This window comes from Eschrichtius robustus, chromosome 1, assembly GCF_028021215.1.
Source record: "Eschrichtius robustus isolate mEscRob2 chromosome 1, mEscRob2.pri, whole genome shotgun sequence".
NCBI classification, from domain to species: Eukaryota; Metazoa; Chordata; class Mammalia; order Artiodactyla; family Eschrichtiidae; genus Eschrichtius; species Eschrichtius robustus.
The window spans coordinates 162,848,572-162,875,048 of NC_090824.1; the positions used below are offsets into that span (position 1 = coordinate 162,848,572).

The 26,477-nt window shown below is 46.0% G+C and overlaps 1 protein-coding gene and 1 non-coding gene across 3 annotated transcripts in view; both read left to right on the forward strand.

Moving 5' to 3' along the window:
• SEMA4B (semaphorin 4B) overlaps nt 1-26,477 on the forward strand; it is a 93,136-nt gene that overhangs the window by 27,899 nt on the left and 38,760 nt on the right. For both annotated transcript variants that reach the window (XM_068557766.1, XM_068557749.1), the window contains one exon: nt 6,123-6,278. The gene's annotated coding sequence lies outside the window, so the exon portion shown is untranslated. The remainder of the gene's footprint in view (nt 1-6,122; nt 6,279-26,477) is intronic.
• Nucleotides 18,694-18,767, forward strand: TRNAV-UAC (transfer RNA valine (anticodon UAC)). Its single transcript has one exon. It is a non-coding gene; the product is annotated as a tRNA-Val (tRNA).

Below are 26,477 nucleotides of genomic sequence, written 5' to 3' on the forward strand. Positions count from 1 at the left end.
TTTTAATTTGCATTTCTCTGATGAGTAACGATGCTGAACATCTTTTCATGTGCCTGTTGGCCATCTGTATGTCTTCTTTGGAAAAATGTCTATTCAGATCTTCCACCCATTTTTCAATCGGGTTGTTTTTTCTTTTTATGTTGAGTTGTATGAGCTGTTTATATATTTTTGATATTAACCCTTATCAGTCATATCATTTGCAAATATTTTCTCCCATTCTATAGGTTGTCTTTTCAGAAATTGGAACTTTTATGCCCTGTTGGTGAGAATGTAAAATGGTACAGGCACTGTAGAAAATAGCATGGCAGTTCCTCAAAAATTAAAAATAGAATTACCATATGACCCAGCAATTCTGCTTCTAGATGGATACCTAAAAGAATTGAAAGCAGGGTTTGAAAGAGATATTTATATACCCATGTTCATGGCAGCATTAATCACAACAGCCAAAAGATGGAAGCAACCCAGGTGTCTACTAATGGGTGAGTGGATAAACAAAATGTGGTTATACATACAATGGAATGTTATTCAGCCTTAAAAAGAAAGAAAATTCTGACACATGCTACAACATGGATTAACCTTGAGGACATTATGCTAAGTGAAATAAGCCAAACATAATACAGTATGTTTCCACTTATATGGAGTACCTAGAGTAGTCAAATTCATAGACAGGAAATAGAATGGTAGTTGCAAGGGGGCTGGGGGAATGGAAAGTTATTGTTTAATGGGTACAGAGTTTCGGTTGAAAAGAGTTTTCGAATGAAAAGAATTCTGGAGATGGATGGTGGTGATGGTTACAAAACAAGGAGGATGTACACCTAGAAATGGTTAAGATGGTAAATTTTATGTTATGTATATTTTACCACAATTTTTTTAAAAAGTCCCTTCCCACTGCCACTCTGTCCCTGCCACTGGGAATTTCTCAATAGACACATACCTCCCAGGCTGAGGCTCCTGCTATTTTGTTCTGGCCCCTTTTCACTTTTCTGACCTTCTCCCCGTCTTCTCCTCTCTTTTGGGGGTCCCTTTCTCCAAGTTCTTGTTAACGACCCCTGTAAATCTGTTTAGTTCCTCATGTGTTTAACCATGCCCTGGTACCTCCCCTTCCTCAACCAAAGTGGCTGATCCAGATACTTTCCAAAACAAAAACTGTTCTCACCCTGCTAAATGCATTGAAAACGTGGCATCTGGTGTATACAGTGGCCTCCTGAGAAACTGAGTCGTCCAAGTCCACAGCTGAGACTCCATCTTCTCTCCACCAGCTGCCAGGACGTGGGTAGACCTGGGGGCCCCAGGAGTGAATTTGTCAGAGTAAAAGCTGCTCTGGGCAGCCTCTTGGCAGCATGCTAACAGCCCCTGCTGGCAACGTTCCATCTGTCTGAGCATCACAGATCAAGCCTCAGAAGTGCAGGGCCTGAGGAGAAAGCAGAGAACGATGATGGCAAAGAGGGATCCCCAAACCCAGGCCAGGTGAACTCAGTGCAGGATGCAGAGGTGCTTAGGGACCACAGTTGCAGGGGTGACAGGAGGTGATGGAGGACTGGACATTGAGAAAGTCTACACCTGCATGTGTGTGTGTGTGTGTGTGTGTGTGTGTGTGTGTGTGTGTGTCCATGTGTGTAGACATCCCTGGAGAGGTCGTGGGGGTGGTGAAGATTAAAGGAAAGACCGGGAGCTCTCCCAATGGGTGAATATGACAAAATCCTGCAGGGAAACAGACAATGCATTTCCAGGCATAGATCTCCAAAGCAGAGGCAGGAGAGGGCCCCTGAGAAGTCTTCAGAACAAAAACCACCACTTGATAAGTGCTTACCAAGTGTCAGGCGCTAAACACTGATAGTAGCTTCAGTTACTCGTGCTACATGCCAGGCAGGCCCTGTTCTAAGCCAGCTGTCTAATAAACATACAGTGCCAGCCACATATATAATTTAAAATATTCTAGTAGCTGCATTTTATTTTATTTACTGTTTAAGAAGTACAAACAGGGGACTTCCCTGGTGGCGCTGGATAAGACTCCACGCTCCCAATGCAGGGGGGCCCGGGTTCGATCCCTGGTCAGGGAACTAGATCCCACATGCATGCTGCAACTAAGAGTTCACATGCCGCAACTAAGGAGCCAGCGAGCCACAACTAAGGAGCCTGCCTGCTGCAACTAAGACCTGATGCAACCAAAAATAAATAAATAAATAAATAAATAAATAAATAAATAAATAAGAAATATAAACAGAAGTTAGTAATATATATACCTAATGTACACATGGGCGATACCCAGGGGGAAAATTAGTAACTGCTCTGTATTTTTAAAAGTTTTTTTTAAAGTGAAATTAACTGTAAAATATATTCTATTTAATCTAAAAGATGCAAAATATTATCAGTGAGATGTTTCACAATCTCTTTTCTTATTAAGTCTTCAAAATCCGACGTGAATTTACACTTACAGCACATCGCAGTTTGAAGGAGCCACATTTCAAGTGCTCAACGGGTGCAGGTGGCTGATGGCTACTCTACTAGACAGAGTAGTTTAGATATAATTCTCAATATATGTACTTTAGATACATTAATGCACTTAGTCCCCATCATCATGCTTTTGTAATCCTCACTTTACAGAGGGCAGAAGCACTTTGCCCAAGGCCACCCAGGAGGAAGGTGGCTGAGCCAGGACCTGAACCACCAAGTTCAGCAAGTGTGGGCTGGGGATCTGGTCTCCTAACCGCTGTGCTGTGCTGTCACCATTACGTGTCTCATCTCCCTTAGGACTTAAAGAAAAAGGCTGCCTGCTCTTATTCTCTCTGCTTTACAGAGTGGGAACTGAGGATAAGAGAGCCTAAATGGTCTTGCCCTGTAGGTGGTCCCAGTGGGATCTGAACCTACGTGGAGCGAAAACTTGGGAGACGTCATCTCACGCTGCAGTGCGTTCCAGGGAAGGAAAGGGCGTGGCTACCTGCGTCCCACACTGAAGGTTAAATCCGCTTTGAAAAGTTCAAAGGAGGGACTTTCCTGGAAGTCCAGTGGTTAAGACTGCGCTTCTACTGCAGGGGGCACGGGTTTGATCCCTAGTCGAGGAAATACGATCCCACATGCTGTGCAGCACAGCCAAAAAAAAAAAAAAAGAGTAATTCCTGAAGCTGTGCGTTTCTCATGACCAGCGATAACCTTCAGTGTGAAAATCTGAAAAGCCAAGAGCTTGTTTTATTGCCTTCTCTCTCTTTATAATTACACAATATATTCGTTTGCTAGTGTTGCCATAACAAAGTACCAGAGATTGGGTGGCTTAAACAACAGAAATTTATTTTCTTACGGTTCTGGAGGCTAGAAGTCCAAGATCAAGGTGTTGGCAGGGTTGGCTCCTCCTGAGGCTTCTAGGTTTGCAGATGGCCGTTTCCTCCCTGGGCTTCCCTCTATGAGCATCTGTGTCCTAATCTCCTCTTCTTGTAAGGACACTAGTCATATTGGATTAGGGCTCACCCTAATTACCTCATTTTCACTTAATTACCTCTTTAAAAGCCCTGTCTCCAAATACAGACACATTCTGAGGTACAGGGGGTTAGGACTTCAACATACAGATTTGAGGGACACGATTCAGCCCATAACTCATGTGTTATATTTCTGTGATTACCAAAGCAACATATGTTCACCATAGAACATTTCCAGAGATGAAGACACTAAGGTAATAATCTCTGCAAAAATCATTCTTTTTCGTAGTTTTTTGTGAAGTATATAAAGTGAAAGTGAAAGCCTACCCCTTTGTCTCCACTTCTACCCCCTCCTCCCCAAAGAGCATGACTGTAATAATGAGGGGCACATCTCACACCTTTTCTGGGCTTGTACAAGCTGCTGCCAGGAATGGCCTTATCCAAGCATCCCTACCTGGTCATGCCATGTTCTACATGGTCACCTGTTTCTGGAGAAAACATCCCTTGTGCTGGGGGATGCTGTGGATTAAATCTTTGTGCACATTCACAATGATTCTAGAATTGTACTGTAGGAGGGTATACAAACTTCATCATTAGAGCTTAGATTTAAAAGGAAATTGTAAAAAGAAGGCATATAAGGATAAGGGAGACCTGTCGGAATAGCTTCCGTAAGGCACTGAAATGTTTTGTTTTTAAGGGTGTGACTGGGATTTTTTTTAAATTTTTATTGGAGTATAGTTGATTTACAATGTTGTGTTAGTTTCTGGCACTGAAATGTTGACTGTGCTTGACCTTAGGTAAAGGGAGCAGTACGTTGTTTTTCCTTACTCCTTCCTACTTAGCTGGATTTTCTACATTTTCTTAAATGAGTTTATATTACTTTTTATAATGGAGGAAATAAATGTAATAGAATACTGCCAGGGAGAACAATGAAAAGGAGCTCTTAGTTCTCTTCAGAGCGAGGAGATGAAAGAAAGAGCAGGCCTGCTGCTAGATGCTGGGGGCGGAATGCTGGAAGGTGGGAACCCATCAGGCGATGGGGCCTTTGCCTTTCAGACCTGGAGGAGAAGTGTGTGTGTGAGTAAGTACCGTCGGGGAGGAACTAGCTCTTAGCTAGCCCAAGGTGGGTTAGAGAGTTTGTAAATGAGCTCCTGGCTCCTCGAAATAATGTTCTTTGGCCTGGAGTAATTATATCCCCGCCACTGGGAAATGGGACTCTGAGTCACTGCCTGTGGTTTTTGAGATATTACAACAGAAAATGAGCTGGAAGGCTGGAGAGGGTCAAAAGGCCATTCCCGATTTTAAAAGGAAAGAAAGTGGAGACTTCAAACATTGAGTTAAGACTCCGAGCTTCCACTGCAGGGGGTGCATGCTGCGAGGTGCAGCCAAAAAAAAAGCCTCTGTCCTGTTCAACATTTTTAATCAATTGCTAGGGATTGGGGTACAGCAGAAAACCAAGAAATATACACCCCTGCCCTCATGGAGTTTATAAACTGGTATAATCTATTCGTTTATTAAGGAAAATTTGTTTTTGTTTTAAGGAAATACAACCACTTCTTTGACCTCATTGAGAGAGGTATATGTAGCTCATGTAACTGTGCATTCGTGGTTTACAGGACTTTGCTGCCCAACAGGTGAGACAGGTCGCAAACCTCTGCACCCAGGTAGAGCCTGGCAATGCCCTAGAGCAGTGTGACTGGGCAGCAGGTCCATGCAGGTGAGACACAAGTCACTCCCCCGGGGCACAGCCCCGAGCTGAGGCCACTCTTTCACTCACTTCAGGAGACGCCACTGCCTGCCCACCCAGCGGCCATTTCTCACCCCTTCCTTTCTAAAAATGCCACCATCCTCCTGCCTCTGGTTTCCACCTCTCTTTCCTGTATCCATATGCCTCAGCGAACGTTGCCCCCACCCCAGGAGTGACCCCATTGGCCTAAGGGGAATCCTATGCCCCTTGAGGTGATTGGTTCAGGAAAGGACATGTGACCCAATCTGACCAATGTCCTGAGGGGAAGTCCAGGGAAAGGGGAAGGGTGCCTTCTGGGAAGTTTTCTCCCTCCTAGGAGAAAGCCACAGTGTACTGGTTAGGAATGTGTTCATCAGCGAGTAAGAGAACACACCCCCCCTCCGCCCACACCCTGACAAATAATAGTTTAAGAGTGAAGATATTTAATGAGCTGTGTACAAAGTCAGGAGGTAGGTGGTTCCTGGTGTCGGTTTGGTGGCTCCAATAATATTAGGATCAACATCTCTGTGACTGTCTTTGTCTTTCATTTATGGTATCAAGAAGGCTGCCACTCCAGCCATTCTGTCCATGTTAAGGCAGGAAGAAAGGGGCTATCCAGTGACACCTGTGCAAGAAATTCCCTCGTACTCTCCCACTTCCGTCTCATTGGGCAGGACTGTGTCCCATGGCTGCTCCTCGCTGCAAAGCGAACTGGGAAAGTCAGTTTTTAGCTCTTCTTGTCCAAAGAAGAAACAGGATGGGAATTCCCTGGCGGTGCAGTGGTTAGGACTCGGTGCTTCCACTGCAGGGGGCCCGGGTTCGATCCCTGGTCAGGGAACTAAGATCCCGCAAGCTGCGAGGCGAGGCCAAAAAAACAAACAAAAACAAAGAAGAAACAGGAAAGGGAAAAGGGGGTTGGGAAATGGAACTGGGTTAGCCACAAACAGAAAGTGACAAACCTAATTTCTGAACATCTCAATGTCTAGAACTGCTGCTGCCATCTTGGTTCCAGCCTGAGCAGGAAGCAAGCACTAAAAAGGCCAGAGCGGAGAGATGGAAAAACCCCTGCGTCCAAGGTCAACAACCCAAATGGAAAGTGAGCAAAGTAGGTGAAGACAAAGTTCACAGAAAAGGAAAAACAAGTAAGTAGCCCTTAAGCATAGGAAAAAATGCTCAACTTCACTCATAGTAAGAGCGATTAAAATTGAAATAACACTGTTACACCACTTTTCACCTATCAGATTGGCAAAAATCCAAATGTTTGACAATACATTCTGTTGGTAGGGCTGTGAGGAAGCAGGGACTCTCATGCATGAAGGGCAAAATGGCACAATCTCCTATGTCAGGGAAGGAGTGAACAAAGGAACACGTGAACTGAGGTCTTTATGTCCTCACTGAGATGCTGTATCAGCTTACCTGGAAACCACCCTCTCGTGGGACTTCCTATTAAATGACACAATAAATGTCCTCACTGATTAAACCAGCTTGAGTAGGGTTTCTGTTACCTAGAGCCAAAAATACCCCAAATGATGCCCTGCCCCCCACCCTGAGCCCAGGAGCAAAGTTGTTCTGTCCAGAAGCCAGATCACAGAGTCTAATTGGGTCATTCAGGGACTAGCCAAATCCAAACAGGTACAGGTCCAAATGCTGAGGTCATCAATGACAGCAAAATCCCTCCCAGAGAAAGGGCCACAAGCTGTTCCAAAAGCAGTGGGTGAGCAACTGCCTAGGGTAATATACAATCCTTATAGTCATGAGAAGGGGCTGCATCCTGAGTGGTTAGAAGGCCTGGTGGAATCCAATGTAGAGATGATCCTAAAAAGTTGGAACTTGGGGTGATAAGATGACTGCCTTGGGCTTTCTTGAGCTGATGTCTTCAGCTATTTGGTTCCTCTGATTGTCTTTATTTGAATTTCTTATTCACTGAGCAACTTTCTAGTTCCTGAAGATTTCCAAACTGTGTGGCAATTCTATACCCTACTAAAATGAATCAATTAGCATTCTCTTTGTCTTTTGAAAAATTACTAGTGAAGAATGGACAGACCCAGTGGAATCTCTCAATCCTCGCACCCAACATTCCTCACTAATGACCTTCCTGGTCTGAGATGTGGTTAAAACAGTTGACTCCTGCCCTCAAGCTACACCACTTCATGTATTGCATTTCATAAGCCCTGACCTCTATACTGAACCCAATGACTGGAGCAAACTTCCAGGCTATTCACAGTCAGAGTGCATGGCTACCACCTGTAGTGTACTACAGCCCCATCCATGTATAGGCCTGCATCAGTCCTGCCCTGGCTTCTGGGATTGGGAGACTTCATGACTCTGGGGATCCAAAAAACTTGGTTGGCTCTCTTCTAAGACGGAGGCAGGACAAAGGCATAATCAGTAGAACCTCACCGCGGTTGTACTGGCAAGGGGTACTCTGATGCCCCCAGGTATAGCCTTGGGTCGGCTAGAGGCAGTAAGAGGTGTACATGTGGGCCAGGTATCCCTGGTAGTGGTTCATGTTTGACCATGTGGCAACCCAATGATAGGAGCAGGAGGGTGGGAAGGAGTGTGGGGTCTCTGGCAAGGGTGGAACAGTGAGAGGAGGTGCCAGGTAGGCCACCATGCCTTGGAGGCATAATGGTTGTATCTCCAAAGTTGTGTAGATGCTGGCCTCCTTCTTGACAACTATCCAGCCCCAGAAGGCCTCAGTCTTCGGGCCTGGCATTCTTCAAGACTCCTCTCAGACCATATTTCCAGCAAGTGTCCTGCCATCAGCCTTCCACCCACTCTGATTACTGCTCTCAGCACATGTATGTTTAGTTTATACCCTGCTGTTAATTTGTGATTGTTTGCAAGTTGTGTCATGTGTGTATATCCTGTCTAAGGTGGACACAGCCCCTGAGATCAGGATCTGTCTTGTAGTTTTTTTCTCAATCTCCATTGTCCTCCTCCACAAACACTACCACCAGCAATAACAATGAGCACCTAATACAGGGCATTACGTATTGTAGACAAAAATGCTTGTAAATAAGTTAATATCACCAATGCTCAGAGGTGTGCCCCCATTGCAGACAAACACTATGCAGGTGAAAAGCTGAGTTTTCAAAGCTGAGAAATGTGTAGAGAGGAGCTGTTTACTCTCACAGTTTATTTTATGGACGAGGTATCCACTTGCCCTGACAGGGCTGTGAGAATCACAAAAGAAGTGGAAGGCATGTTCCATAACCTCACGGAACATATTAACCTGGGAAGACTCTTCATAGAACTGGAAAATACCGAAAACAACAATTTTCAGACATCCCATCCTCCTGCTTTAGCAGATAAACATAAAAGAAATTAAGAGTCAGAAAAATTTGCCTTGGCGTTGGAAAATCTGAAATAGCTTTTTCTAGAAGTCTTACTATGAGTTTCCTTGAGATATAAACCTAACTTATGTGATTTGTGTTCTCAGCTTTTCAGAAATGTATTTCCTTTTTTAAAACTTCCCTAAAGTAAAGTAAAGGTGTAAATATGTCGTAGTCCGGGAAGACCAAGGTGCTGGCTGTCTCCTGGCCACGAGGGGGCATGGTGTCCCTAGTTCTGAGCTCAGGAGCCGACTCTGGTGACCCCAGCTGTGCCCAGGCTCAGCCTAGCTGGGACTTCAAGCCCCTCCCTGTAGCCCAGGTCAGGGGCTCAATGGACACCAGACCTTTTCTCCTCTTTGGGCAGCTCCTGCAACGGGTACGTCTGGGGTGCAGAAGGCGATGAGCAGTCAGGCTGGGAGGAGGTCATGTTTAAATTACAGACTGGGCAGGAGTGATGTGCTGGCAGCTTCACCCAGGAGCCAGAAGGGCGGTGGTGTCTGGGGCATGACCTTGGGTAGCTGGGGTGCTGGTTAGGGTGTTGGGCAGAGCCTGGCTGGCGAGTCTGAGAGAGCATGGGTGTGGCAACCACAACAGAGGTGGGGGCCACACGGGGCCTGTGAGATCCACTGTCCTGCCCGGCCAGCTCCTCCGAGCCCTGCCAGAATTGGGACTGTGTGGTGTGGCCCAGGCCAAGTCTACACTTTTCAGCAAGGTCCTCTGTGGTCTGGCTTCAATCTGCCTTCCTCAACATTGCCTTCTCTAAAAGTAGCTCTTGTCCTGCCAAGCTGAATGACCTGCTCTTCCCCCAAATGACTTGCACTTTACTTCACTCACGTATTCATTCACTTATGCATACCATGCAATAAACATGTATTGAGGAACTTCCCTGGTGGTCCAGCAGTTAAGACTCCGTGCTCCCAGTGCAGGGGACCCGGGTTCCATCCCTGGTCAGGGAGCTAGATCCCGCATGCCGCAACTCAAAAAAAAAAAAAAAGATCCCACGTGCTGCAACTAAGACCTGGCGCAGCCAAATAAATAAATAAATATTAGAAACAAAAACAGGGACTTCCCTCGTGGTCCAGTGGTAAAAAAATCTGCCTTCCAATGCAGGGGACGCGGGTTCAATCCCTGGTCGGGGAACTAAGAGCCCACATGCCATGGGGCAACTAAGCCTGCACGACACAACTACAGAGCCCACGCGCTCTGGAGCCCATGCGCCACAACTAGAGAGAGAAAGCCCACACGCCACAACTAGAGAGAAGCCCGAAAAGATCCTGCATGCCTCAACGAAGACCCTGTGTGCCACAACTAAGATCTGACACAGCCAAAAACATAAAGAACATAAAGAAAATAAATAAAATAATTTTTTTTTAAAAAGGTAGGATCTTTACATGTATTACCTCATTTATTCCTATTTTTTTAAAAAAAACAGGACTTCCCTGGTGGCTCAGTGGTTAAGAATCTGCCTGCCAACGCAGGGGACGTGGATTCGAGCCCTGGTCTGGGAAGATCCCACATGCCGCTGAGCAACTAAGCCCGTGTGCCACAGCTACTGAGCCTGTGCTGTATAGCCCGTGAGCCACAACTACTGAGCCCACGTGCCACAACTACTGAAGCCCGCACGCCTAGAGCCCGTGCTCCACAACAAGAGAAGCTACCGCATTGAGAAGCCCGTGCACTGCAATGAAGAGTAGCCCCCGTTCGCACCTAGAGAAACCCCACGCGCAGCAACAAAGACCCAACGCAGCCAAAAATAAATAAATTTATTAAAACAAACAAAAAAACAAAAACAAAAAACAAAACGTACTGAGTGCCCGCTGTAGCCAGGCACCATGGAGATACAAGACAATGTGCCTTCACGGACAAGAGTCTTATGCCTCCATATCTTTATTCATGCTTTTCTCCCCCTCACTCTCTGCCTGGCCAGATTTTACCATCCCTCAGTGACTTCCTCCAACCTCCCCAGCTCCAGGAAGTCCTTTCTGATTACTCCAAAGTGAGGAAAAGTACTTAGTCTGTCCATTCACTGTTATATCCTGAATGCCTAATACTGCCCCTGGCATAAGTAAGGGCTCAGTAAATGTTTGTTGATTTGAATGAATCAGGTAATCTTGTTTGTCTCTGCCTTCACAGCCCAGATTGCCTAAAACTTTCACTTGGCAAGTCATCAAGTCCTGCCTGTGATATCTCTCCTACTGAACTGCTGTGTTTATTACCACACAATGCTTGGTGGCTGAGTTAGGCAGGGCTCTTAACTCACAAGGTATGGGAAGGAACTTATTGGCTCATTGAAACACACCACCAGCAGATGGGCAGGAAGGGTTGAGCCTGCCTTAGGGAATCTGAGATTATCATGTCAGGACACCCTGCTACTCATCATGGCTTCTCTCTTTGAGGTCTTCATCCCCTGTTTTTTGCAAACAGGCTTTCTGCATCCAGAAAATCGCTGTCATTGGTCCGGATTTATATCCTTCGAGTTCACCAATCCAAGAGGAACAGGATTTTCCTCTCCAGCTCCAATTTTGAAATCCTGGTAGAAGCTCTGATAGCCTTGCTTTTCTGGATCACACCCTTCTCCTGGACCAATCACTGTGACCAGGGGCAGCCTGGTCTAGACTGATTGGCAGCCCTTACATGAATGGCTGAGTTGGACCAGAGAAAGAGCAGTTTATCCCCCAAAAGATGATTGAGAGAAACAGGCATGGCCCTTGGGAAGAGCTGGGACCACCACCTTGATGTGTATCTACAACAGTGGTGGTACCTATGTTTTCATGTATATTCCCTGTTATTGGGGGTAAGAAGCATTTACTCATAACAAGAACTTGAAAAATATTGGCTGATTTATAGGAAAAGGAGTTTAGTGTTTTGTCTTGTGTTTGGCTGAAATCCCTGGTGGATCTTCCCTGGTACTTTGCATGAGCCTACAACTGTCCGTCTTGTTGCCACTGCTGTGGGTGGTGTCGTCTGTCCCAGGGTGTGGAACTAGAGAGAATCCTGGTAGCCGTGTTATGACTTGAGCTGTCACTTCTGTTTTTCCTTCTGAGAAAACCTTCTAAGCCCAGCAGTGTGCGTAATACTGGCTTTTTGTCTCAAATGGGGAATGGCTCTAAGACTGGTTTTTCTATTTGTGTTTCTTTGTTTATTTTGATAGAAAGCAAAGACGGCAATTTTGTAAAATGGCACCTTCCTTGAAAGGTCTCAGGAATGGGGCCTTTTCAAAAGATGAGGCATGCCTCTCAGGAGAGCATCAGGATTTCAACAGCCCTATTGCGTAATGTCATTGTACCTATTTCTTTGATGAGGAAACTGAGGCTCAGTGGTGGTAACATGCCAAGGTCACAGAGTTATGGGAAGTGGGGAGGAGGACAGAAAGACTTGTCTGGATGGAGAGCCATGCGCCAGAGGCTTTGCATATCTCAAATCATTTAATCGGCACTGCAGTCCTCTGAGATCAGAATAAGATGACAAGCTTGGAAATTTTTAAATACCTTGCCGAAGGTCATAGAGGCAAATAGGGCTGGGATTCATTGATTCCAAAGCCCATACTGTTTTCACTTCCTTATACTGTGTGACCTTGCACAGGTCACTTTATCTCCATGTGCCTCCATTTCATAATCTGTAGTATGTAGATGATAATAGTACATGCCTCGTGGGTTTGTTGTGAGGGTTAAATGAAATGTCTCTTGCACATAGTAAGTGGACCTATTGTTGTTGTTATTATATCATGAGACCTCCCTCCCGGTCACAAGTCAGGCCACTCCCTGTTGCAGAAGAACCAGATCCCATGGGAGCCCCTTCCTGGCCCTGGTGCTCCTGAGGCCCAGCTGCAGGTGCCTGAGAAAGTCTGCAACGGGAATAAAGGGAACAAAGCCTCCAGGTGCTGGTTGATGCTTTGTCTGGCTGCAGGCCCATTTCCTGCTCAATCAGGTTGCTCTTGGCTGGCTGAGCTCCTGGAGTTGACCACCGCCCCCCTCCACTGCCAGCTGAGGGCTAAGCACTGGGCCTAGTGATGCAGGACGAGGCCCAGCTGGGCTATGCCCTTCCTTTCTGGAGCCCAGCCCTGGGATCTCACTGGCTGAAGCTGGAAGCCTTGGGGCACTGGGCCCATCTGCCAGCTCTGCGGCCTCAGTGAACCCCCTCCCATCCTCCATTGGTGGGGTGGCCCTGGGGGGAGAGGCTGGGCCTCAGGGACCAGGATCAGAGACCTGGGCTTGAATGCCAGCCCCAGGAAGGGAGCAGTGGGGCCCCCTAGGCAAGTGGCCTTTCTCTCTGCCTCTCAGTTTTCCTAGTATGTAGGTTTAGGAGGTTGGCTTGTTCCTGGATAAAGCCCTTGAAAGCCCTAAAAATTTCTTGGGGCCCCCAACATGGCATGTAAGAGATGGAACTTCCAACCCTATGCAGGCTGATCTTAGTTCAACACAAACTAGATCATGTCTCGCTAGCCTCTCCTGAAAACCCACTGCAAGCCCTGGCCCGCTGCCCCGCCTGCCCTCTCCCCCTACAGCTCCAAACCACCAGCTTCTCGAACTTCCTTGAACAGGAATTTATTCCTGCCTCGGGGCTCTTGCACTAGCTGTCCTTTTGCACTGGAACACTTCGCACTCCAGGTCTTCTCGTGGCTGTCCTTGTCACTCACGTCCTAGTTCTCAGGTGCCACCTCCTCCGGGAAGCCTTCTTTGGTCACCCCCTCATCTAGCCCCATCCCTCCTTAACAGCCTCATCCTGTTTCATTTCACTCAGAGCACTCACCTCTCTCTGAAGCTACCTTGTTTTTATTTGTCTCCCTTCCTATTGTCTGTCTCTCTGCGGGAATCTAAGCTCCATGAGGAAAGGGCCTTGCCTGCCTTTCCTTCTGCTGCCTCCGCAGCTCCAGTGCAATCCCTGGTGCTCAGGGGCTCTCTCAAGATGGCCCCTTCTGTAAGACCCACTTTTAAAATTTTTTTTTTTTTAATTTTTGGCCACGCTGCGCGGCATACGGGATCTTAGTTCCCCAACCAGGGATCGAACCCTAACCCCCTGCAGTGGAAGCACAGAGTCTTAACCACTGGACCGCCAGGGAGGTTCCTGTAAGACCCACTTTTGAACGAGGGTCTTGGTGGCCATTCCCTTCACGCCTCTCCGCTCTGGGCAGTGGACCGGAGCTACAGTGAGGCAGCTTTGCAGGTGTGAAGTCACTTTAGGTTTCCAAAACACTTTCACACGCGGTGCCTTATTTAAACTTGTCTTACCTGTAAGACAGGTAGGGCAAGATCAGAAGCCCCGTTTTGTAGATGAGAAAATCGAGGCTCCCAGAGGCTTAAGGAACTAGCCTAAAGTCATATGTGTCATAGGTGCTGAACCAGGACTAGACACTTAGGAAGCTCTTTCCAGGACTCCAAGCCAGACATGAGAATGCCTTAAAAGAGAAGAACCCACATTCCAAACCCATTTTTCCATTAGGTCATGTTACAGATGCGCAGATATTCAGAATTATTGCGTGAGGGGGTAGTACTCTGATCTCCGAGGTTCTTTTCTGCTTGGGTTTTCTTTTTTTTTCTCATTTTATTTTATTAAAAAAATTTTTTTTATTGAAGTATAGTTGATTCTAAGTTTTTCTAGAACTCTATGATATATGTGTTACCCTTAAGTCATATTCAGGGAAACTCTAAAATTTGCCCTTTTTCTTGGCTGAGAAACCCCAGTTTCTTCCCTGCTCTTTAGTAGTGCCTCTAAATAGTACCTAGTACCTAGTGCTTAGTGTGTAAGTACATAGTACTTCGTACTCTGCATAGTCGTATGTTACACCCAGTTTCACATATATTCAACTGCAAATGAGGCTCAGAGAGACAAAGGGACTTGCCCACCAGGAAAGTGGCAAAGGCAGGTCTAGAACTCAGCTGTAGAACCAGCTGGCCTGACTCCCAGCAGGGTGTCCTGCCCACCGTGCTCATCTGCATGTGAATTCACTTCCAGCTGCACGGAAGATGGAGTTCTTCAAGGCATAAATGGTTCAAATCCTAAGGCCATCTTTAGATGCCTTTATTAAGCTCATTAAGAGTTTATTAAAGTCCTGCCATGGCCTTCTGCTAGGTCTTGCAGCAAGAGAGGGAGGAGATGAGAGGCTTCCAGCTGCATCCTTACGATGGAATACACGGCAGCTCCTCCAAAGGAGGGCTATACTGATTGGTAACTTGATTTGTATGTGCCTATGTGGCCTTGCAGGCGTACATAGAGTCAGTTTGGAAAGATGTACTTCAAAATGTCAATAGTGCAACTTCCCTCGTGGTCCAGTGGTTAAGAATCTGCCTTCCAATGCAAGGGACGCGGGTTCAATCCCTGATCGGGGAACTAAGATCCCACATTCCATGGGACAACTAAGCCCGCGCGCCACAAATAGAGAGAAGCCCGTGCGTCGCAATGAAAGATCCCGAGTGCCGCAACTAACACCCAATGCAGTCAAAAATAAATAAAAATAAATAAACATTAAAAAAAGAAAAGAAGAGAAACCAAAATGTCAATAGTGGACTCTCTGGGGATGGCCTGCTGGGTGATTTCCACTCTCTTTTTATGCTTTTTGGTATTGTCTGAGGAAGCGTTTCCTTTATAATCAGAAATAATAATAATAAAGCTGTTTTCATCTTAAAAAGGAATTGAGAAAAGCCATTGAAGAGAAAGGAATGGGAAGAGCTCTTGATAGGCACGTGACCAATGTTTTCGGTCAAATCGCTCTGGGAATGGAATGCAGGAAAACCTGTGTCAGCCACTATCGGACCCTCTACTTGGGGGCCATTCAAAATACGAATGTAATAAGGAGTAATTAGACATCTTCCTATGAATGAGGCCAGCACTTATAATCTTCTTGGCACTCTCTTTGAACAGCTCTCATCTTTCTCAGACTCCAAACGATTAATGTCACAGCCCTTCCCAAAGATTGTGTAGTGGCACTCGGAAGAAAACTGAGAAGTGAGAGGACTTGTTTATGGATAATTGTCTGAGTGAGTCAGAACTCAGTCAGAGAGCTCTGGAGTTTCCAGGCCGTTAACTTATCTGCTTGAACCTATGAGTCAGGATCAGTCCAGCCCAAGTTGCATGTGTACGTGCTTCCCTGCCCTGCTCTCCCAGGCCAGCTCCCAGCCTTCACACATGCACACGCACAGGCTCTCACCAGCCTCTGCATCCGTACATCCTGAGAAGGGTGCAGGCACCCTTGGCTTATTCATCTCTCTCTAGGAGGTGCCCACAGCCCTCTTGAGTGCTGAGCTCAGGCTGTAAACTAACGACAAGATATGAACCAAAAAGGGAAAGTAAATAGTAGTCCTTCCTTTCTCAGAAATGTTTTAACAGCCTAGCCGTAGCTTAGAGCATGTATTTTGTGAATAACCAAAAACAACCTATATGTCTGTCAATAGTGGTCAGTTGGAAAACATTATGGTATATTCAGAGAATAGAATACTATGCAGCTGTTAAAAAGAATGAAATAGGGACTTCCCTGGTGGTCCAGTGGTTAAGACTGTGTGCTTCCACTGCAAGGGGCCCCGGTTCGATCCCTGGTTGGGGAACTAAGATCCTGCGTGTCGCTGTGCGGCCAAAAAAAAAAAAAAGGAATGAAGTAGACTTAGGTAAAGTGACGTAGGAAATGGTTAGTTTTAAGAATAAGAGGGAAGTTTCATAGCAGGGTGTATTATGTTCCCAACTGTGTGAATGTGTATTATGACTCTTTTTTTTTTTTTTTTAATATTTATTTATTTATTTATTTGGCTGCGCTGGTCTTAGTTGCGGCGTGTGAGATCTTTTTTTTTTTTAACATCTTTATTGGAGTATTGCTTTACAATGTTGTGCTAGTTTCTGTTGTATAACAAAATGAATCTGCTATACGCATACATATATCCGCATATCCCCTCCCTCTTGCGTCTCCCTCCCACCCTCCCTATCCCACCCCTCTAGGTGGTCACAAAGCACGGAGCTGATCTCCCTGTGCTATGTGGCTGCTTCCCACTAGCTATCTATTTTACATTTGGTAGTGCATATATGTCCATGCCACTCTCTCACTTTGTCACAGCTTACCCTTCCCCCTCCCCGTGTCCTCAAGTCCATTCTCTACATCTGCATCTTTATTCCTGTCCTAGCCCTAAGTTCTTCAGAACCTTTTTTTTTTTTAGATTCCATATATATGTGTTAGCATACGGTATTTGTTTTTCTCTTTCTGACTTACTTCACTCTGTGTGACAAACTCTAGGTCCATCCACCTCACTACAAATAACTCAGTTTCGTTTCTTTTTATGGCTGAGTAATATTCCATTGTATATATGTGCCACATCTTCTTTATCCATTCATCTGTCGATGGACACTTAAGTTGTTTCCATGTCCTGGCTATTGTAAATAGTGCTCATGCGAGATCTTTAGTTGTGGCATGTAGGATCTTTTAGTTGCGGCATGCAAACTCTTAGTTGTGGCATGTGGGATCTAGTTCCCTGACCAGGGATGGAACCCGGGCCCCCTGCATTGGGAGCATGGAGTCTTAGCCACTGGACCACCAGGGAAGTCCCACGACTCTTATTTTTAAAATTATAAATGGATATCTTCTCAAAGGATAAAAACTACAGAAAAATTTAGACTAAGACATGAAACTCCCCATCGCCACTTGCAGCAGTCAGGATAGGCTAGGTTATGATGTGGTAACAAACACCTCTAAACATCTCTGGCTTAAAACAACCAAGATTTCTTTCTTGCCCATGCTTAAATTCCCAACGTGGCTTGCATAGGCTCAGCACTTTGTAGTCAGCACCTTAGTCATCATTAAACTCTTATGATGCCACCATCCCAACGTGAGGCTTCAGGGCTCACCACTGCAAGGGAAGAATGCATGAGAACTGCACACTGGTTCTTGAATGCCTCCCCCAGAAGGGACACGTGTCACTTTTCCTCACATTTCACTGGCCAGAGCAAGTCACGTGGCTACACCTAACTTCCAGACAGTATGGAAGTATAGTCCTCCTATGTATCCAGAAAAAGAAAGGAGCTGGAAATATTGGTGAGCCCTGGTAATGTCTACCACCCACCCCAAACCAGCTGCATCCTTCCAAGCCTTCGTGTTTACATTGATATACATAGTAGTTCTACAGTAATTTAAAAATAAAACACAGGTTTGTTAGTCATACAGACCTAGCTTTGAATCCCAAGTAGGTTATTCACCTGCTGGGTTCCCTTAGACGAGATGCTTGATCTGCCGAAGACTCAGTTTTCTCACCTCTACCTGCTTCCTGGGCCAATGCAGGCATGAAATGTAGTAGTATAAATGAAACCTTTAATAAACAGTAGCTTACAAAAGTAGTGATGTCTAACTAGGAAATAAAGAGTACTTGAGGGTGGTTGTTTAGAGGGCTGGAGGTGGGGTGTACAAAGAAATATGGGAAAAGAAAGCCCCTTTCCATCTATCAGAGTTTTTTGGGGGGGGCCACGTCCTGCAGCATGCAGAATCTTTGTTCCCCGACCAGGGATCAAATCCATGCCCCCTGCACTGGGAGCACAGGAGTCTTAACCACTGGATCACCAGGGAAGTCCCTATCAGAGTTTTCTAGGGCAATATCTGGACCAGTTTTTCGTGTATCCCATGGCCCCAGCTGTGCTGTGGGCTGGGAGAGAGGAGCATCTTATTGGCCCCAGCAGTAGCTGCCTGGTGAGATGCAGCAGTGGATCAGGTGCAAAACAGCTGCCCTGCATCAACCAGCCCTGTTCAGTCGATCTGGGCTCTTGCTTCTTCCCACCCTTGTCTTCCCAAAGCTGAGTGTGCTGTTGAAGAGAATAGCTTTCTAGTTAAAGAAGGACCAGCCTTCATATATAAATATGTTGTTTGAAGAAATAACAATCATCACAGCTTTTCTAGAGGATAATCTGGCAGCATGTATCAGAAGCCTTAAAAATACACAGACACTTTAATCCAACAGTCCACAGTGAGGAATTTATCCTAAGAAAATAACAGAACAAGTGAATAAAGATGGATTTTTATTGCTCATAATGAAAAATTGAAAACCTAAATGTCTAGACATAGGGGATTAAACAAACTATAGAATGCTTCATTTATCCAACTATATCTAGACATGAAAGGATGTCTATTGTCCACTGAAAAGTTATATGGAAAAGAGCAATATGTATATAAAAGTGTAGATAGATAGATGATAGATAGATAGGTAGATAGATAGATAGATCTCCTCTGATCTCATTGTTGAAAAAGTATATAGTGAATTCCCTGGTGGTCCAGTGGTTAGGGACTCTGCACTTACACTGCCAAGGGCCCAGGTTCAATCCCTGGTTGGGGAAGATCCCACAGGCCGCACTGCATGGCTAAAAAAAAAAAACTTATACAAATATATACCTTATATATGCTTTGACATTGCAAAAGGATAAATGCCAGAATATTAGCAGTTATTTCCTCCAGGGGGTGGGAATATGAATTTTTGTTTGTTTGTGCAAAGAACACGATTAAGTAATAAAAGACAAAGTTATTTAACTGTGTCTCTTTTTTTTTAATTAATTAATTAATTTATCTTGGGCTTCGTTGGGTCTTCGCTGCTGCGCGAGGGCTTTTGCTAGTTGTGGCGAGTGGGGTGTGGTGGTACTCTTTGTTGCAGTGCGTGGGCTTCTCATTGCGGTGGCTTCTCTTGTTGCGGAGCACGGGCTGTAGCGCGCAGGCTCAGTAGTTGTGGCGCACGGGCTTAGTTGCTCCACGACATGTGGGATCTTCCCGGACCAGGGCTCAAGCCCGTGTCCCCTGCATTGGCAGGGGGATTCTTAACCACTGCGCCACCAGGGAAGTCCCTATTTAACTGTGTCTTCAGCAACTTTTCATTATCAATCAGTGCTTAAGGTAGTCTGCTCACCTCTGGAGGGGACTGGGCCCTTGGCTGGGAGTCGGAAAACCTTGGTTTGTGCTGTGTGTGACCTTGGGCAAGCTACCTGGGGTGGGAGGTATTTGTACAAACTTTTTACAAATAGATACAGACACATAGAAAGGACCCACATTGTGCCCGAGATCCCACAGCTCAGGGCACCTGAACTGGATTCTGAACCGAGGTTTCCCGATACTGGGTTAGGATATTCTTACACTACCTTACAGCCACCCCTCTCTGAGCCTCATCTCTAAGATGACAGGGTCAGAATACAGTCCCTTCCAGCTGAAAAGATTTAATGTCCACACGAAGTTGCCCCTCCCCCCCATTCCTCGTGCATCACGGGCCCAAGCAGTTGGTATGCGTGCCCTATTTGTCAGATGCCAGCCTTCCCCAGGGGAAGGGACTCCAGACTGGGGGTTGGAGAGTTCTGGCCTGCCCAGGGCCATCTAGAGGGGGGCGGGGGTGGGTGTACTCTTTGGCCAGGCATCTGGCTGGCTGCCTACAGAGCCAGGCGAGAATTGCCCATGAGGGCTGGCTGGGGGCCGAGAACTTGTTGTCTTTCCCTTTAAACAGACACAGGCTGTCTGTTGAGATTCTGGAAACATCTGACCTTTTGCAGAGCATCTCAAGAGTCGTCATGGAGGGCTGGAGAGAGGTCCTTCGCTTTCTGTAAATGCTTTAACCCTTTCCACACAACACTTAACAATAATAACAACAAAAAAGATCAGTTGCCGGCGAGGAACTAGAAAGATTTGTTGGGCCTGTTTCCTTTGGGTTGTCTGGGGGGGTTAAGTCATGCCTGGGGGCAGAGAAGAGACTTTTAACCCAGACATCTCCTGCATCGCTTTCTCAGCTCCTGGTCTTGGGGGCCAGAGCCTAGAGGGAGGTGAGGGGCTAAAAGGAGAACAAAGAGGGCCTGGGACTTCAGGGCAGAAGCGGGAACTGCTCCTTGACTGACTGAGCAATGTATTCCTTCATACTTCTTACAAAGGTTTACATTTGTTTACAAATAGGGCACCTGCAGTGTACCAGGCACTGTGTGAGGCAACACAATGGCAGCACAAGGGCAAGCAAACCCAGACAGAAATGTCCCATGCCTTCGTGGAAGGCTTATTTTCTGGGGGAGTAGGCTGTGATAAAATAATCATAAGCACAATGTCAAATAGCAATAGGGTTAAGTGCTGGGAAGGAGACAAGCCGAGCTGAGAGTGTCTGATGGTGGGGATAGAGTTTAGGAAGGTCAGAGGAGGCTTTCCCAAGGAGACCTTGAGCAGGGGTCTAAAGCTTCTCTGCTTGGGACTTCCCTGGCTGTCCAGTGGTTAAGACTCCACATTTGCAGTGCAGGGGACCTGGGTTTGATCCCTGGTCGGGGAACTAAGATCCCACACGCCACGCGGTACAGCAAAAAAATAAATAAATAAATAAATTCCCACTAAAAAAATAAGTAAAAAATAAAATAAAGCTTTCCTGCTTGAAGATTGAGCACAATATCTGCATGCAGCACTCAGAAGTGCATGTGAAAGTCTGAGAAGTAGTGCTAAGGGTTGAACTAGGAGTCACCAGTCTCTGTACAGCTTAAAACTGGAGGAGAACCTTCCAGGTAAGAGCCCTGGGGTGGGAGGGAGCAGACAGCAGGATGGGAGTCAAAGGCTATTTGTGTGCGTATGTACAGTGGACCCTTGAACAATAACAAGGGTTTGAAATGCGCGGTTCCGCTTCTATGCAGATATTTTTCAATACATATGTACTACACGGTCTGCATTGGTTGAATCTGCGGATGCAGAACCATGGATACGGAGGGCCAACTGTAAAGGAGGGTTTTGGATGGCTCGGGTGGGCACCCCCAACCCCCATGTTGTTCAAGGGTAATATTTTTTTTAAGTGGGAGAGACTTGGGCACCTTTAAAAGATTTTAGGAGTAAACCAGTGGAGAGGGAGGGAGTGGAGAGGAAGTACAGTGAGGGGATAGACGGAGGAGGAGCAGTTCCTACAGTGTAGGTTTCTCAGCTTCGAATGCAAGCTGGCATCACCTGGGGAGCTTAGAAAATGCTGACGTCTGGGCCCTCCCCTAGAGGCTCTGATTCAAATGATCCGCAGGTGCAGCCAGCTTCCCCAAGTGACTCCAATGTGCAACCACGGGGGGTGGGGGGGACACCACTACTGTGCTGGAAAGAAGTCTAGGAAGTGGAGGGCGATGATGGAAGGTCCTCAGATTTAGACGTATGATGTTATTACCAAATGTATTTGTACCTATAGCCATTGTATTTGTGTGGGTATGTTAAAAAGCACTAATTTGTTGTGTTGAAACATTTAAAATAACTGCATTGGTTGTAACCTGGTTTTGGCATGCTCTCTACCTAGCACAAGACTACCACCCTTTTCCTGAAAGTAGCCTGGGTCTCTCTCAATGCAATTAGGAAAAAGATAAGGGAGACCCCATCTGATGACTTCTATTCTGTATGTGAAGTAAAGGGAGGGTGTTGGAAGCTTGGGGAGAAGGTTGAAGAGAGTTGTTACAGAGAATGGTACAGAGAGGTGACCACAGAAATGAGTAGGACAGCCAGGTGGTGGTGAGGGTCCATCTGATGACCTGGACTTTGCAGTGGAACCTTCTGCCCTGAGTGACACTCCCCAGCCACTGCTCAGGAAGAAGCACTGAGAAGGTGGATCACAGAGCTCATCCATGGCTTTTGCCAGACTGAAAATATAGCAGCAATAGAGTTTAGGGAATTGAGACAATAACGCTGTTGCAATGGTGAATCGTGGACTCTAAGTTGGGTAAGGAGGGAATGAAGAAAGGGGAAGGAGAAATGGGATGATCAGAAGAAGGTAGAGATGCTGGTGAGGTCCAAGAAGGGTCAGAGGGAGTCTGTTAAACTAGAAAGCTGGAAGGAAAAGAGACTGTGCCAGAGAGAGGGATGCCTGAACTGAGGACCTTGGTAATGGAGCCAATTACTGGCAGTAAATGGGAGTGGTGGCTGAGGTGAGTCGGGGAGGGCACTGGAGATCTGAGAAACCAGATTTAGGACATGTCTTCCACATGGATGCTGAAGTCATTAAGGACAGTGACAGGACTTTAGGTGAAGAGAAGGATGGGGAGCCACATGCCAAAGTCTCCAGGGACTACAGGGGAGTGGCCAGGAGGTGGGTGGGCAACCTCAGGGCATTTACCAGAGGATGGAAGAGTGTGGTTCAGGAGAGGCATGGGGATATGATCATGAAATGTGTGGATGGAGCCTCACGTCCCAGGAGACCTGGGAGAGGTAGGGGAGGGGTGCAGGATGGAGGACATCCAAGAAGTGCAGGGTATTATGGGAGATGCCAGTGAGGTAGAGAAAAAACTCAGTGAGGTAAAGGTTTTAAGAATATGGCAGTTGTTCTCAAAGTTTGCTTTCTCCACCTGCAGCAGTGGCATCATCTCGTCACTTGGGAACTTATTAGATATGTAAATTTTGGGGTCCCACCTGAATCAGCTGGGTGGGGCCCAGAAATCTGTGCTTTTTTTTTTTTTTTTTTTTTAAAGATTTATTGATTGATTGATTGATTACTATGTTGGGTCTTCGTTTCTGTGCTAGGGCTTCCCGTAGTTGCGGCAAGTGGGGGCCACTCCTCATCGCGGTGCGCAGGCCTCTAACTATTGTGGCCTCTTTTGTTGCGGAGCACAGGCTCCAGACGCGCAGGCTCAGTAGTTGTGGCTCACGGGCCTAGTTGCTCCGTGGCATGTGGGATCTTCCCAGGCCAGGGCGCGAACCCGTGTCCCCTGCATTAGCAGGCAGACTCCCAACCACTGCACCACCAGGGAAGCCCCGAAATCTGTGCTTTTAAAAAAAAAAATTTATTGAAGTATAGTTGATTTACAATGTTGTGTTAATTTCTTCTGTACAGCAAAGTGACTTGGTTATACACATATATACATTCTTTTTTTATATTCTTTTCCATTATGGTTTATCATAGGATACTGAATATAGTTCCCTGTGCTGTACAGTAGGACCTTGTTGTTTATCCATCATATATATAATAGTTTGCATCTGCTAATCCCAAACTCCCAATCCTTCCCTCCCCCACCCCCCTTCCCCCTTAGCAACCACAAGTCTGTTCTCTATGTCTGTGAGTCTGCTTCTGTTTCATAGATATGTTCATTTGTGTCGTATTTTAGATTCCATATATAAGTGACATCATATGGTATTTGTCTTTCTCTTTCTGACTTACTTCACTTAGTATGATAATCTCTAGCTCCATCCATGTTGCTTCAAATTGCATTATTTCATTCTTTTTTATGGCTGAGTAATATTCATATATATATATATAATATATATATATATATAATATATATATAATATATATATATCTCCACATCTTTTTTATCCATCCGTCAATGGACATTTAGGTTATTTCCATGTCTTGACTCTTGTAAATAGTGCTGCTATGAACATAAGGGTGCATGTGTCTCTTCAAATTATAGCTTTGTCTGAGTATATGCCCAGGAGTGGGAAGCAATCTGTGCTTTTAACAAGCTTTTTGGTGATTTTTATACATGTTCAAGTTTGAGACCCACAGGAATATGGTATTGGGAAAAGTGATTCACTTTATGGAAAAAAAAAGAACTGACTCTCATGAAATCTAACATCACATGAAAAAGTGGACTCCATATGGATTAAAGACCTAAATGTGTCCAGAAAACTATGAAGTTAATAATGTAGGGCTTCCCTGGTGGCGCAGTGGATAAGAATCTGCCTGCCAATGCAGGGGACTTAGGTTCCATCCCTGGTCCGGGAGGATCCCACGTGCCGTGGAGGAACTAAGCCCATGCAGCACAACTACTGAGCCTGCGCTCTAGAGCCTGCAAGCCACAACTACTGAGCCCACATGCCTAGAGCCTCTGCTCTGCAACAAGAGAAGCCACCGCAAGAAGCCCGCGAACCGAAATGAAGAGTAGCCCCCGCGCACTGCAACTAGAGAAAGCCCGCGTGCAGCAACGAATACCCAACGCAGCCAAAATTAATAAATTTTTAAAAATCTTTTTAAAATTTAAAAAAAAAAATGTAAAATGTTAAAGATGTTAAAGAATATCTTTGTGGCCTTGGGGCAGGAATTAACTTTTTTTTTTATATATATAAATTTATTTATTTATTTTTGGCTGTGTTGGGTCTTTGTTGCTGCTTGCGGGCTTTCTCTAGTTGCGGTGAGCGGGGGCTATTCTTGGTTGTGGTGTGCGGGCTTCTCATTGCAGTGGCTTCTCTTGCAGAGCACGAGCTCTAGGCATGCGGGCTTCAGTAGTTGTGGCACACGGGCTCAGTAGTTGTGGCTCACAAGCTCTAGAGTGCAGGCTCAGTAGTTGTGGCGCACGGGCTTAGTTGCTCCGCGGCATGTGGGATCTTCCCGGACCAGGGCTCGAACCTGTGTCCCCTGCATTGGCAGGCGGATTCTTAACCACTGCGCCACCAGGGAAGCCCTACAATACATCTTGCAAGAAGGCATATGAACAAAAGCATAAATTAAACACCTTAAAATGGTAGCCTGTGGGGGGAGGGGTGGAAGGAAGTGGAAAGATAAAAGGAAATGAACAGCCACATTAATCAGGGACCCTGTGCAGACCATGGTGATAACATGCTGTGAACTGAGAAGGTGATTAACTCAAGACTCTCTGCACCTGAGGTCCCACAGCCAGGAAAGGGGGTGGGTGGAGGGGGATCAATAACGTTAAAGATAAGGCCTTTTTTCAGTACATTAAAGATGTTTCTCTTTTTTTCAATAAAAGACTGGAAGAAGGTTGGAGGAGGAGGACAGGCAGGAAAAGGAGGTGGGCAGAAAGGGCAGAAAAAAGAGGAGGGAGAAGAAAGAAAAGATGGAGAGAAAGAAGGGGGGGCGGGTCATGGACGTGGACGGCATTCTTTCCTGGGGGCTCTGGGCTGGACTGGAGACGGAAAGGGTCAGGGTTGCCTAAAGCCCTCTGGAGCTCTGAGGCCCCACGGGGGAGGCCTATATTTCAGAAGCTCCTCTGAACAACCCGGGCTCAGCAGGACACGATGTGCTCCGTGTGCAGGAAACTCAGCAGTGCTGATTTTTGCATATCTTCCTGTCCCCCCCACCAATCCAGTAGTGTGTGGAAGGCAGAGTTAATAAAGTGATTGGACTATTTTTAAAGCCATTTGCACAAATAAAGTGCACCACCTTAGCTGTAAGCACAGCGACCACCAGTTGGAGACTGTGAGTAGGAAGGAAGAATACAAAGAACAAAAGGTAATGAAGTATGTAAAGCATTATTGATAAGGATGCTCGTCTGGACATTATTTATGATAATGAAAAATTAGTAAAATAAGTTAAATGTCCAATAGTAGAGACTTGGTTAAAAATGTATGCCACATTCATACAATAGAATACACTAAAAATGAAGGTATGAGAGAATTTTTGATGTTACAGAAAAATGTCTGTGATATATTGCTGTCCTAGGGAAAAGTCACAAAGAGTACGCACTGAATAATCTTTTTTTCCAAAAAATGTAAATGTATAACTGCATAGAAAAGAGACGGGAGTATCTTCACCAAAATATTAACAGCAGTAGACTTAAGATCCGTGCACTTTACAGCATGTAAATTGTATCTCAAAAAAAAGTTTTAGAAAACATCAACACTAGTGGTCTCTGGGTAGGGTGATAGTTTTCATTGTGTTTATGAAAAAACTTTATGGTAGTAAATATGTGGTCACTTTTGTAGACAGACAACAGAATAACCACTTCTTTCTATGTGTGGGAGAGCATTCTGTGGGGAGTCTGGCAGTCCCTTACCCCACTCTGTCTAGAGGAGAGGCAGCAGAGAAATGGCGGGCACTTAAGCCTAGCCTGGCCTGGGAAGAGCCTGGCACTTGGCCTCTGTTTTCACCAGCCCGTTGACCAGCCAGCTCTGGCCAGCTCAGCCACTTACACGCCCAGAACTAGTTGTTTCAGGAACTGCCCTGAGAGCTGCTGTTGCTTTCCTGGAAGATAGGAGAGCCAGGAGGCAAGGGCTGGAGAGGGACGAGCCAAGGTCACTTGATAAACGCTAGACACTATTTACAACCATATCTCTCACCCCTCCCGCACATCTCCTCGTCTCATTTCACTCCCACAGCGCGGCCCGGGGCAGGTTAAGGGATGCGGTGA